At 39.1% G+C, this 13,025-nt stretch overlaps 1 protein-coding gene across 2 annotated transcripts in view; it reads left to right on the forward strand.

Moving 5' to 3' along the window:
• The window catches only part of ASB3 (ankyrin repeat and SOCS box containing 3), a 114,858-nt gene that overhangs the window by 57,588 nt on the left and 44,245 nt on the right, over positions 1–13,025 (forward strand). The gene's annotated exons all lie outside the window — the stretch shown is intronic.

Consider the following 13,025-nt stretch of genomic DNA (forward strand, 5'->3'; position numbering starts at 1 on the left):
AAGAATTGATGCTTTTGAACTGTGGTGTTGGAGAAGACTCTTGAGAGTCCCTTGTACCGCAAGGAGATCCAACCAGTCCATCCTAAAGGAGATCAATCCTGGGTGTTCATTGGAGGGACTGATGCTGAAGCTGAAACTGCAATACTTTGGCCACCTCATGCGACGAGTTGACTCACTGGAGAAGACTCTGATGCTGGGAAAGGTTGGGGGCGGGAGAAGAAGGGGACGACCGAGAATGAGATGGCTGGATGGCATCACCGACTCTGTGGACATGAGTTTGAGTGAGCTCTGGGAGTTGGTGATGGACAGGGAGGCCTGGCGTGCTGTGATTCATGGGGTCGCGGAGAGTCGGACACGACTGAGCAACTGAACTGAACTGAACTGAACTGAAAGATTTCCATGTGATTGAAAGATGTGCTTTTTTGGATATGGTCTCTGTTGTCTAATTGCCCATTTGACTTCTCTGTATCAGAAATAGAGACATATCATAGAATTAGATTGGGGTACTTTTCATAAGCTTTGTTATTAATATATGCCTAACATAATAAACTTTGTCCGCGAGGTCATGGTTTTTCCCATCAGTATACATTTTTAAGATTGTTAGTTATTGGGAGACACCAGGTCCTTTATAAGAAGTGAACTTTTGATTATAACTTTAGAAAAAAAATTTCTAAGCAATGAACTACTACATTTTAGACTAAAGATTGGTTTCTCTTGTGGCTCAGCTGGTAAAGAATCCGCCTGCAGTGTGGGAGACCTGGGTTTGAACCCTGGGTTAGTTTTGTTTGTTTTTTAATTTTATGTCAGTTTAGTAGTTCACCCTTATCTGTGGAACATATGTTGTTCCAAGATCACCAGTGGATGCTGGAAACCTCAGATTATACCAAACCATGTGTGTACTGTTTTTTCCTATAAATGTATACCTATGATAAAATTTAACTTAAATTAGGCCCAGTAAGAGATTAATGGGCTTCCCTGGTGGCTCAGCTGGTAAAGAATCCGCCTGCAATGCGGGAGACCTCGGTTCATTTCAGTCCCTGGGTTGGGAAGACCCCCTGGAGAAGGGAAACGCTACCCACTCCAGTATTCTGGCCTGGAGCATTCCATGGACTATAGTCCATGGGGTCGCAAAGAAGTCGGACTGAGCGACTTTCCCTTTCACTTCTCAGACTAAAGTTTCATGTCCAAGACACAGTATAGAAATGTATTTGAATATATAGGGAAAGTGCTTAAAACTATGTATATATCTTTAATGGGAATGTCTTACTTTATAACTATTCTAAAATTTATTTTTTTTCCTTCTCCAACTTTATTTTTTTTGTTTGAATTTAATTTTTTTTTTAACTCTGCAAATATTTTGTATTGGCGTATAGCCAATTAACAATGTTGTGATAGTTTCGTGAACGGTGAGGGGACTCAGCCATACGAATACATGTATCCATTCTCCCTTAAACCCCCACCCCCATCCAGGCTGGCATATAACATTTAGCAGAGTTCCATATGCTATACAATAAGGTTTTGTTGGTTATCCCATTCTGATTATAAAATTTAATTATGAAACAAATACCTGTGGGTAGTTCAGCTTACGCAGTGACATTTTTGAAATAATTTTCCATCTTTGCCAGTCACTTCATTAAAGTGAAAGTTTGAAACTAACATGTGCCATCAGTGGAGTTAGTATAGTACTTTGCTGTCCGAGGAATAGGTAATCTTAGAAAAACATAAAATCTGAGGTCATAGAATTCATAGGATGAATTCACAACAGTAGAAAAAAATTTATTTTTCATTGCTGTCTAGATTCTTTTCTAGTGCCACCAGATGTCAGTGTAACCACAGGACCAGAGAAATACACAGTAGATAAAATTGTTGCAAATATTCTTTTTTGCTTTGTTGAAAGAGATAGGGAAAAGGTTTACTCAATTTGGATAAGCAATGGAAATTATTTTATTGTTGAATTGTATAGAAAAATGAAGGCATAATGGAGAATAGATGCAGAACTTTAGAGTGTAGATTCTGTTAAAAATTCGTGTATAAATCAAATGTACTAATATATAGGTAATCTCTGAGACCCCTCAAAAATCACCAACCTGTTGCTATAAATGGAGGAGATGGCCAGCCTGTGGTTAAACTGTTCTATACAGCCTCTTGGTATTTCTCAGTAGAATTGTGGTTAAAATATAAGCCTCAAGATGAAAAAGTATATTTCTAGCTTATAGATGTAAAACTCAACTCACTACAATTTTTGTGTTTGGTTCAGAACTTGTCTACAAGAGTTCCGTAGAACACAGTGTCACTTTAGGCATTTTTCCAAAAGAGCATTCAGTAGGATAATCACATTTTTAAAAGTCCTTCCTTTAGAAATTTATTCTTTAATGAATGCTGCATTAAATAATGATCATTGCTTACTATTTTTAGTTTGAGTTTCTTATTCCTAGATTTATTACTTACATTTTGTGTGGCTCTTTATTTCTTATCCTGTTTCTCCCAGATGAGAATCCTGTTTTGAGTCCATGTGTTCGTGAAATCTTTGTGTGGGCCTTGTGACTGCACTCAGTGTGCTCCATGCCTCAATTGAGTTTTGGTTTTGGTTAGAAGTTTTATGTGTGGCTGCTTCCATTTCCTTACTTTCTTCTTTTCAACAATATTTGATATTCAGGTTATGATATCTCAGATTACTACTTCTTCTCTCTTAAATACAGGAAATGGAAAAACTGTGTTTCTTCAACAGTATAAATGTCTCCCTAGAAATTATTGCAGGAAATGATGTTCTTATATCATTTTTGCTTTATTAGATTTCAGTTTGTGCAGGTTTATTCAGCACAGTAGTCTGACCTGTTGTGGCAGGAGCAGTGTCCCTGTCCTCAGAGCTTCTGGTTTTTCTTTTCTGCTGTCTCAGCTAGAGTCTTATAGACAAAATCTGTTTGGATTGAAGACAGGAAAGCCTTTCTCCCCTCTCTCTGTGTACACCAGGCACTCTGAGCTCTGTCTTCGAAATAAGATGTTTTATTTCATCTTTATTCTTTATCTTCGAACTCTGGTCCCTGTTGGATGCCAGTGTAATATCAGATACTATGGTTGTACTTTCTTTTTCTCTTTGAGAATCCACAGTACTTTTCCAGGTTCCAGAATTACTCATTTCCTTTCTCTCCTTGAACACCTGTCTCAAACCATACGAACCACAACCAATGGCCTGGCTCCCTGTCCTCATTGCCAGGCATGTATCTTGGAGGTAGATATGCCTAGTATTCTGGGTTAAATTCCAATTCAGTTAAATTCTAAACTCTAGACCAAAGCTGTCCGGTGGAACTTGAAAGTGTCCTAAATTTTTACTGTCCAGTCACTAGCCTAGTATGGATCTTGAACACTTTTATTGAGGCTAGTTTGATTGAGGTATTCAAATTTTCATTTAATTTTAATTAATTAGTCAGACTTAAGTAGCCACCTATGGCTGCTGGCTTCTGCGTTGAAGAGTGCAGCTCTTTGTACATCCTTAAATGAGCTATAGTCCTCTTCTGTCTTTGAAATGTTGGTCCTCTTTGCCATATAGCATGTAGTACTAGGTGGGTCCCATGTAGAGAGGTGAAGGAACAAAGAAAACACCAACTTACCCTGTCAGTTTTGCTTATCAGTGGGATGGTAGAAATTGCAACTGAATTTCCCTCATTATTAGTTGATTAGGTGATTATCAGACTTATGCTCCAAACCATCTAAGGAAGTGTCTTTCAGTTCAGTTCAGTTCAGTCGCTCAGTCGTGTCTGACTCTTTGCGACCCCATGAATCAGCACACCAGGCCTCCCTGTCCATCACCAACTCCCGGAGTGCACTCAAACTCATGTCCATCGAGTTGGTGATGCCATCCAGCCATCTCATTCTCTGTCGTCCCCGTCTCCTCCCACCCCCAATCCTTCCCAGCATCAGAGTCTTTTCCAGTGAGTGTATTGGAGTTTCAGCTTTAGCACCAGTCCTTCCAATGAACACCCAGGACTGATCTCCTTTAGAATGGACTGGTTGGATCTCCTTGCAGTCCAAGGGACTCTCAAGAGTCTTCTCCAGCTCCACAGTTCAAAAGCATCAATTCTTCGGCTATCAGCCTTCTTCACAGTCCAACTCTGTGAAAACTTTGACAGGAAGTGGAAGGACAAAAAAAAAGCATAAAGGTTCTGTGTTAGTAAGCATCTGCCTATCTGTAGACCCAGTTCTGTTTTTTGGAAGAGAGAAAAATTGGGCAAGTGAATGACTGTTCATAGAGGAGGTAACCATGGAAAGAAAGAGGATTATGGGCTTTGAATTCCTTTTTTGAATGGGAAATAGTGTATATGTTTGTAAGACAGAACAGTTTTATGACTGTGGAGGAGGAAAGTTAAACATAAGCATTTATTAAACTAATTAAGCTGATTTGTGGGTGATTATCATGGAGGAAATAATTTGGACAGTAAATTGGGGAAACCTGAGAATCTGCACTCTCATTTTGAAGGGAACCTGAATATGAAGTTCTTGTGCTGGTGATGTTTGTTGCAGTTAATTGGGTTGTTGGTCAGAAGGATTGATTCTGCAAAGGGGACAGACTGACCTTAGGTACATGGAGTGATGGTGACCAGTAAGAGAAGTTTAATCAGAGGTCTGTATAATTGAGGTAATTTTAATTTTGGCCTAATTCTTCATGATTGAAAAGCTAATAACCTTCTGAGTATCCTATTTGTAGAGTTTGTTAGGAAGAGAAGTTGACGAGTAGTTTATAAGGAAGGGGGTAAGGGAACTGAGGGAGGGAAAGAAGGAACATTTATTGAGCACTTACTATATTTACTTATATTAATTATTAGGCAAAATAAAAACCCATAGGTAAGTAGATTATTCCTATTCTAGAAGTGTGAATGAGGTAATAGCTTGCTCATAGCTGGACAGAGTGCCTGACTACACAGTCTGTGTTCTTTCCATTAGAGTTAGGACACCATTATGATCCTAAATTATAATTCAGATATGTTTGAGACATCTGAGCATTTGTGTGAGCATGAACCATTAGACAGCAAATTCGGGGGTAAAATTAATGGTTTTCAGGTGGGGATTTTTATTTGCGTGACTGGGAGATAGGGGGACTTTTGGGAGACATGGATATTGAAGAACAGCCTGGAATTCATATTTGAGCCCTGTAGTGAGAGGAGCTGAAGGCAGAAGATGAAGGATCTGTTTCTGTGAGTGGCCCTGAGAGGCACAGGGTTATTAGTGGCCCTACTCTGTAGGAGGCTTAGGGACAGAACATGTTGAAGTTTAGGGTACAGGGCGTCTTCTCCATGGGTGCTCAAATATATAGAATGTTGCCTATACAGTGGGACTGCAAGGAAACCAGCAGTACTTCGGCACCTTGCATATTCAGAATTGGGAGATAAGCCTATGGCCTGGATGACATTCTCATTGGCAGTGTGCCAGTTATAAACTTCAAATGGCCTTTACAATTGTGAACCACCAGGAAGGTGTCTCAGAGCAGATGACAGGTTTAGGAGACCAGAAGTCTTTGTTAGGGTAGAATTTGTTAGGTAGTGCAGTTTCCATATTATGTAGGTGGGGCCTTGAGCTGGTGAAAAATACTAAAACTTCTATTGTAAAGCATTTAAAATGTATTTGAAAAGAGAACGTAATATAGTGAACTCCTTCCTGTGTACCGTCAGCCAGTTATAACTGTTATCAACTTGTTTCTTTTGTAACCCCAATGTAAGGATTTGAAATCTTAGTTTACAATTAACATGACTTGTACCCAAGTTAATGAGTCCCAAAGGAACTCAGAACAAAGACAGTGTTATAGTTTATTTATTCATATCTTGACTACTTTCAAAGAGAATTTGAGGTAACTGATGCTTAACGTAAGAGTAAACTTTACACATCTACCAGAATGGCTAAAACAGAAAAGATTGAAAATGCTGAGTGTTTATGAGGATGTGGAGCAGCTAGAAGGTAGATTGCTGGTGGGAGTGTGAATTTGTTTTAGACACTTTGAGAAACTGTTTGGAAGAATTTACTAAAGCTAAATATGTACATATCTTCTGTCCCAACAATTCCGTCCTTAGGAATATATCCAAAAGAAATGTGTATCAGTGTTCACTAAAAGTGACATGTACTAGAATATTCTTATTGTTGCACACTCTTTAACAGCCCCAGACAGAAAGCTATCCAAATAGCATCTACCAGCAATAGAACGGGTAAATAAATTGTGTTCTGTTTACACAATGAAATGGTATACAGCAACAAAAAGGAGTGATTGGCAACTGGAGGCAATAATTTTGACAAATCTTATAAATGTTGAACCAGAGAAGCTAGATGTAATAGAGTTCAGATCTTCCTCAACTTAGGAAAGGGTTACATCCCAGTAAACCCACTGTAAGCTGAAAATGTTGTAAGTTAAAAATCCACTTAATACATCTAGCCTACCGGACATCATCACCGAGTCTAGCCTTCCTTAAATGTGCTCATAACACATTAATTAGCCTACATTGTGCCTTACATTAGGCACAAAACATCTTACGCAAAACTTGTGTTATAATAAAGTGTTAAATACCTCATGTGATTTGTTGAAACTATAATGAAAGTGAAAAACAGAATGGTTGTATGTCATTTGTTTATCCTCATGATTTTGTGGCTGGCTGATGGGGAGCTGCAGCTTACTGCCACTGTCCAGTGTTGTGAGAGATGGTCATACCACATGTTGCTAGCCCAGGAAGATATCAAAATTCAAAGTGCAGTTTCTTCTGAATGTGTCTCCCTTTTGCATCATCATAAAGTCAAAAAATCATTGTTGAACCATCTTAAGTTGGGGACTGTCTGTGTTTTCTGGCTCTTTACAGAAAGTTTGCTTACTCCTGTTCTTTTTAATATTACTGGGAGTAGTTGAGGGAGTCCTAACTAATAGCTGGGAAGCCTGGTCTCCAGTCTGATAGGCATTAGCTCTGTGACATTGGGCAGATTACTCACCTCCTCAAGATTTATGTTCTGAACAAGCAGATGATGAGCTGTGCTCCTCGAAGTTGCTTCAAATTCATTTTTCCTTTAAAAAAAAGCAAAAACACCTAACTTTTTGTCAAGGCTTACAAAATTTGACTTCTTTCTACCTTTGTTGCTTTATTTCCTGTCTTGACCATCTTATTATTCCTTACACATACTCAGCTCTTCTACCTCACTGCCTTTGCTGCTGCTGCTGCTAAGTCACTTCAGTCGTGTCTGACTCTGTGTGACCCCATAGACGGAAGCCCACCAGGCTCCCCCGTCCCTGGGATTCTCCAGGCAAGAACACTGGAGTGGGTTGCCATTTCCTTCTCCAGTGTGTGAAAGTGAAAAGTGAAAGTGAAGTCGCTCAGTCGTGTCCGACCTTTAGCGACTCCACGGACTGCAGTCTACCAGGCTCCTCCATCCATGGGATTTTCTAGGCAATAGTACTGGAGTGGCTTGCCATTGCCTTCTCCGTCACTGCCTTTACACTTCCTATTTCCTGTTTGGAGTACTCGTCTTCCATTTTTTTGCATGCTTCCTGCTTCTTGTCTCTCATTTCTCTGTTCAGAAGTTTCTGTTTCAAAGAGATGATGTCTTTCCCATTTTCTACTGTGGCATTCTCCCAGCCAAGTACTAACCAGGTCCGACCCTGCTTAGCTTCCGAGATCAGACCATAGCATTCTCAAACTCAGTTATTGCCTGTTACTTTACCTGCTTAGTTTCACTTTTTTCCCCCACAAAAAGTAATTTCACAGTTACATTTGTCAGAACTTATTTTATCAGTGTGCTTACTTATTATTAGTCCCACTAGACTAGAAGTTCCATGAAGGCAACTACTTTCTAGGTTGGTTGCTTTCTATGCCTCTCGTGCTTAGTACTGTCTTTGGCACTGTTGAATGATTGGATTAATTATTTACTATTGCAGAGTCTTAAAGGACATGGTAAAATGGTCAGTTTTCTTTTGAATGCAAATAAGAGCCCTGGACTGGAAAAGGTCAGTTTTCATTCCAATCCCAAAGAAAGGCAATGCCAAAGAATGCTCAAACTACTGCACAGTTGCATTCATCTCACGTGCTAGTAAAGTAATGCTCAAAATTCTCCAAGCCAGGCTTCAGCAATAAGTGACCCATGAACTTCCAGAAGTTCAAGCTAGTTTTAGAAAAGGCAGAGGAACGAGAGATCAAATTTCCAACATCCGTTGGATCATCGAAAAAGTGAGAGTTCCAGTAAAACATCTATTTCTGCTTCATTGACTATGCCAAAGCCTTTGACTGTGTGGATCACAATAAACTGTGGAAATTTCTGAAAAAGATGGGAATACCAGACCACCTGACCTGCCTCTTGAGAAACCTGTATGCAGGTCTGGAAGCAGCAGTTGGAACTGGACATGGAACAACAGACTGGTTCCAAAGAGGAAAAGGAGTACATCAAGGCTGTATATTGTCACCCTGCTTATTTAACTTATATGCAGAGTACATCATGAGAAACGCTGGGCTGGAAGAAGCACAAGCTGGAATCAAGATTGCCGGGAGAAATATCAATAACCTCAGATATGCAGATGATACCACCCTTATGCCAGAAAGTGCAGAAGAACTAAAGTGCCTCTTGATGAAAGTGAAAGAGGAGAGTGAAAAAGTTGGCTTAAAGCTCAACATTCAGAAAACTAAGATCATGGCATCTGGTCCCATCACTTCAAGGGAAATAGATGGGGAAACAGTGGAAACAGTGTCAGACTTTATTTTTTGGGCTCCCAAATCACTGCAGATGCTGATTGCAGCCATGAAATTAAAAGACGCTTACTCCTTGGAAGGAAAGTTATGACCAAAGTAGATAGCATATTAAAAAGCAGAGACATTACTTTGCCAACCAAGGTCCATCTAGTCAAGGCTATGGTTTTTCCCCTGGTCATGTATGGATGTGAGAGTTGGACTGTGAAGAAAGCTGATTGCCGAAGAATTGATGCTTTTGAACTGTGGTGCTGGAGAAGACTCTTGAGAGTCCCTTGTACTGCAAGGAGATCCAACCAGTCCATCCTAAAGGAGACCAGTCCTGGATGTCCATTGGAAGGACTGATGTTGAAGCTGAAACTCCAATACTTTGGCCACCTGAGGCGAAGAGCTGACTCATTTGGAAAGACCCTGATGCTGGGAAAGATTGAAGGCAGGAGAAGGGGAAGACAGAGGATGAGATGGCTGGATGGCATCACTGACTCAATGGATGTGGTTTTGGGTAAACTCTGGGAGTTGGTGATGGACAGGGAGGCCTGGTGTGCTGCAGTCCATGGGGTCGCAATGAGTCGGACACAACTGAGCTGAACTGAACTGAAGAGCCCTGGAAAAATATTATTATTATGGCTAAGTTGATTTCAGTGGCTTGTTGTTTGCACCCCCTTTTATAATCATTTAAATTCTTCCACAGAGCTGTCAAGTATGTTTATAGAATCATCCTTAATTTACATATAATGTGAAGTCTTAAGTATAGTGACTACTTCCAAAACACTGTGGTTTGCTGATTTCTGGGATCTGTAAGTGAATATGGCTTTTGTTTTGTTCCAAAATCAAATTTTGGAAGATTTCAGGCATTATTTCTTTAAATATATTTTTTTGCTGCCTGATTCTTATTCTTTTCTCCTTCTGGGACTCCAGCTAATGTATGGTGCACTGTTTGATGTCGTCCACAGGTCCCTGATATACAGTTGGTTTTCCTTTAGTGTTTTTTTTCCTCTCTCAGTTCTTTAGATTGGATGATTTATATTATGTTTTCAAGATCATCAATTCTTCTACTATCTCTGATCTTTCAAGCACATCCATTTCTTTTTTCAGTTCTAGAATTTCCATTTGGTTCTTCTTTTTTTTTTTTTTAAGTTTTTTTCCTTTGCTCAGGTTCTCTCTCTAGGCTATCTGTATACCATTAGATATTAACATATTTTTGTAGTAGCTGCTTTAGTTAATCTCTTAATTCCAGAATCTGGGCCATCTTGGGGTTAGTTTCTCCTTACTACTTTCTGACTTGTATACTGGACATTGTGGATACTATTTCATAGAGACCTGAATTTTGTTATCTTCTGAGAAATAATGAGTTTTTTCTTTTTTTAAATAATAGAGTATTTACTGGCTTATCACCTTAAATATGTTTAGGTTTGGTTTTGTGCTCTGTTGAGATCGTATTTCCCAGGTGTAACTCCCAGGAGGACTCAACTCCCACCTTCTGCCTCCATCCTGATCAGAGCTTATTTTAGGCTTTGTTAGAGAAGGTCTAGCATAGTCCTTAGTCTTAGATGTGGTCTTCATTCCGAGGGCTCTGCCTTTTGGATTTCTTGGATAGATGCCCAAAGTATTAATGAGGTATTGAAATAGCAAGCCATGTGGTTTCACCACTCTGACTGGGCCAGAACTCCTAGGAGTTCCATTGCCCCTCAGCACTGTTTGTCTTCTGGTTATCTGTTCCATTCTTAACTCTTTTATAAGTTCTTTGGTAAGATTCATCTTCCTTGTACATGTGTAATCCAGACCTCAGGCAAGGATTCTTGGCAAACTTCCACAGTGGGACTTCCCCTCTGCACAGTTCTCTTTTCTCTTGGGCTTTGCCCCACCAATTTCAGCTGCTTAAACTCTGATCTCTTCATCAGCTCAGCAGACTGCTGCACTCTGCTGGGCTGTTTCCTCTTCTTGGAGTATTCTTCAACCTTACTCTTGTTATGACTGGACTTTAGCTCACTGCCCCATAATCTAGAAATGTCCCCAGGCAGATAGCTGGGGTCATCATGGTTCTCACCTCATGTATTGCCTTCCCTTTCTTTCGGAGTCATAGTCTTTTGCCCATAGTTTAATACTAGAAAAAGTTGCTCTTTATCTATTTTCTACTGTTACAATGGCTAGTTTAGTGCCCTTATATTGTCATATCAAGAAATGCAATTCTGAAACCTGTTCTGTTTGGAGAGGAATGAATTCTTAAAAAGAAAATCTCATTTTATTTTAGATATTTATTTTTCATTTATCTAATCAGTGCTTGTTTGTTGTCTGTCTTCTGTCTGCGATTGGCCCTGAGCACAAAAGGGGAAGGGGACCAAGTTTCTCTCCTCAAGAAGTGTAGTTTTCTTATGATAAGGAGGAACAAATATTAAGTTCAAGTTTGGGTATTTTTTTAAATTAACTTTTATCGAGGCATAATACACTTGGTCATAGAATGGTTCCCACTGCCCCTCCAGTTTGTTAACTTGTTATATAAGGATGAAGTAGTTACTCAATTCTTCCAAAGGAGAGGCTTTGATGGCAGTGTTACCAGCTAGGGTTCTTGGCCTCTTTAAGCAATAGAAATTGATCAGAGGCTAGACTAGAAATTCAAGCAAGGCTTTCTTGGAGCCCCTGCTATAGCAGTGGGAGTGAGAACAAACAACAGGTTTCGTTGCTCATTCCCTGAGTGGGGGCGAGCTTGTTCCTTATGTGGGGTGAGGGTAGGAGTGTGACTAGAGTTTGGGCCAGAGGAGTGGCTTAGGTAGGTTGCCAACGTCTTCTGTGGTGGTGTGTGCAGGGGGCCTACACAGTACCCTGCTTTTGCCCCGACCCCATTTTGCTCTAGGCTCTTCAGAAGTGCATTTGGGTTTTTTAGTCTCTCTTGTCCAGAATTTGCTCCATCTATGCATGCATACAGTTATTTTTAATACCATACAATTTCTTGCTATTTTGTTGCTCGAGGAGATGTTTGTCCAGGTACAAGCATGGTAGCAGGTCCCAGCCTGTCTCAGTAGGGTGTAAGTTCTAAATACACTTTTCTAAATCACTATTTCTTAATTATTACCCATTAGTCAACCAGTTGCTTTGTTTTGAAATAATTAGCAAAAGGTATAAAAATGCTACTTTGCCACTGAGAAATTTTTTCACTAGACATGCAGAAATCAGATATCTTAGTGTATTTATGATACTAAAATTTTTCTCTCTGACTTCTGTACTGTATTTAATAATAAAAACAATTTTTTTTTTGACTTTCATTTTTAGAAGGTCAGCCTAATTCATGGAAACAATCTTATTTTCACTCTGTTTCATATATCACCACTGACAACCTGATAATCTTCAACTCAGGGTCTTGGCTGTAGAGTGATTTTTGCCAGCAGTCACTGATAATGATGTATGAATTAGATATGAAACAAATTTACTTCCTTTTCTATCTTGACCTCCACCCCAAAATAGGTTGATTTTAATTGATTATAGAATAACTTAGCTTGAGAAACTGTTATTCTTTGCCTGATAAAATGTCCTTGAATATTAACTTAGAAATAAGAGAAGTTAGGTTAAACTACTTCAGTGATACTATCTCAACCAAGGTGTTTGAATATCTGAAACCTTCCAGTATAAGAGAATTCTTGATTAAAGAACTTCTTTATCCTTATGAGGGAAATTTAAGGATTTTATCTTCCCATTGTTTCATCTATATTACCATTTTTCAAGTGTGATCCTTTGTCCGAATGTCTAGTGCCTTTTTAACTTTTGACTGAGACTTGTTGATTCTAACTTTCTGCCTCCTACAACAGTAGAAGATATAGAATAACTGAATGCTTGAAATGAAATTAAAAATCTTGTTTTTCAAAACTCCTTTCCATCATCAGGCACAGAGATCAGAGCTTTCTATATACATCTCTGCTCTTCTTGTAGGTACTGATATTTCTTCACAGTTACAGTTCTAAAAATCAGTGTAATAGCTTAATACCTACAGCCTTCACAGTATACATAATTTGCTAATGGTATATGTGTGTACTTATTTTGTTAATGTCTAACTATCTTCTGGCGTTCTATTTTTTCATTAACTCCTCCAGAATTGCCCACCTTCTTAACAAAATTTTGTGGTGGATAATATTATAGAAAGTTCAGCCCCACTGTTTGTTGTATCAAGTTAACAGCATTATACCTTTGTCCATCCTCTTTAGGTAAGGTTCATAAAGTGTTATATGTGCATGATATTAGCCTACACTATCCTGTGCTAATATTAAGTTAGATATGTGGAAAAAAGTAGCATAATGTAATTAGTAAAAGGGCACATAATCTTTAGGTCTCTAT

This window comes from Moschus berezovskii, chromosome 11 (assembly GCF_049115385.1).
Source record: "Moschus berezovskii isolate FMDL1 chromosome 11, NW_MosBer_1.0, whole genome shotgun sequence".
NCBI lineage: Eukaryota > Metazoa > Chordata > Mammalia > Artiodactyla > Moschidae > Moschus > Moschus berezovskii.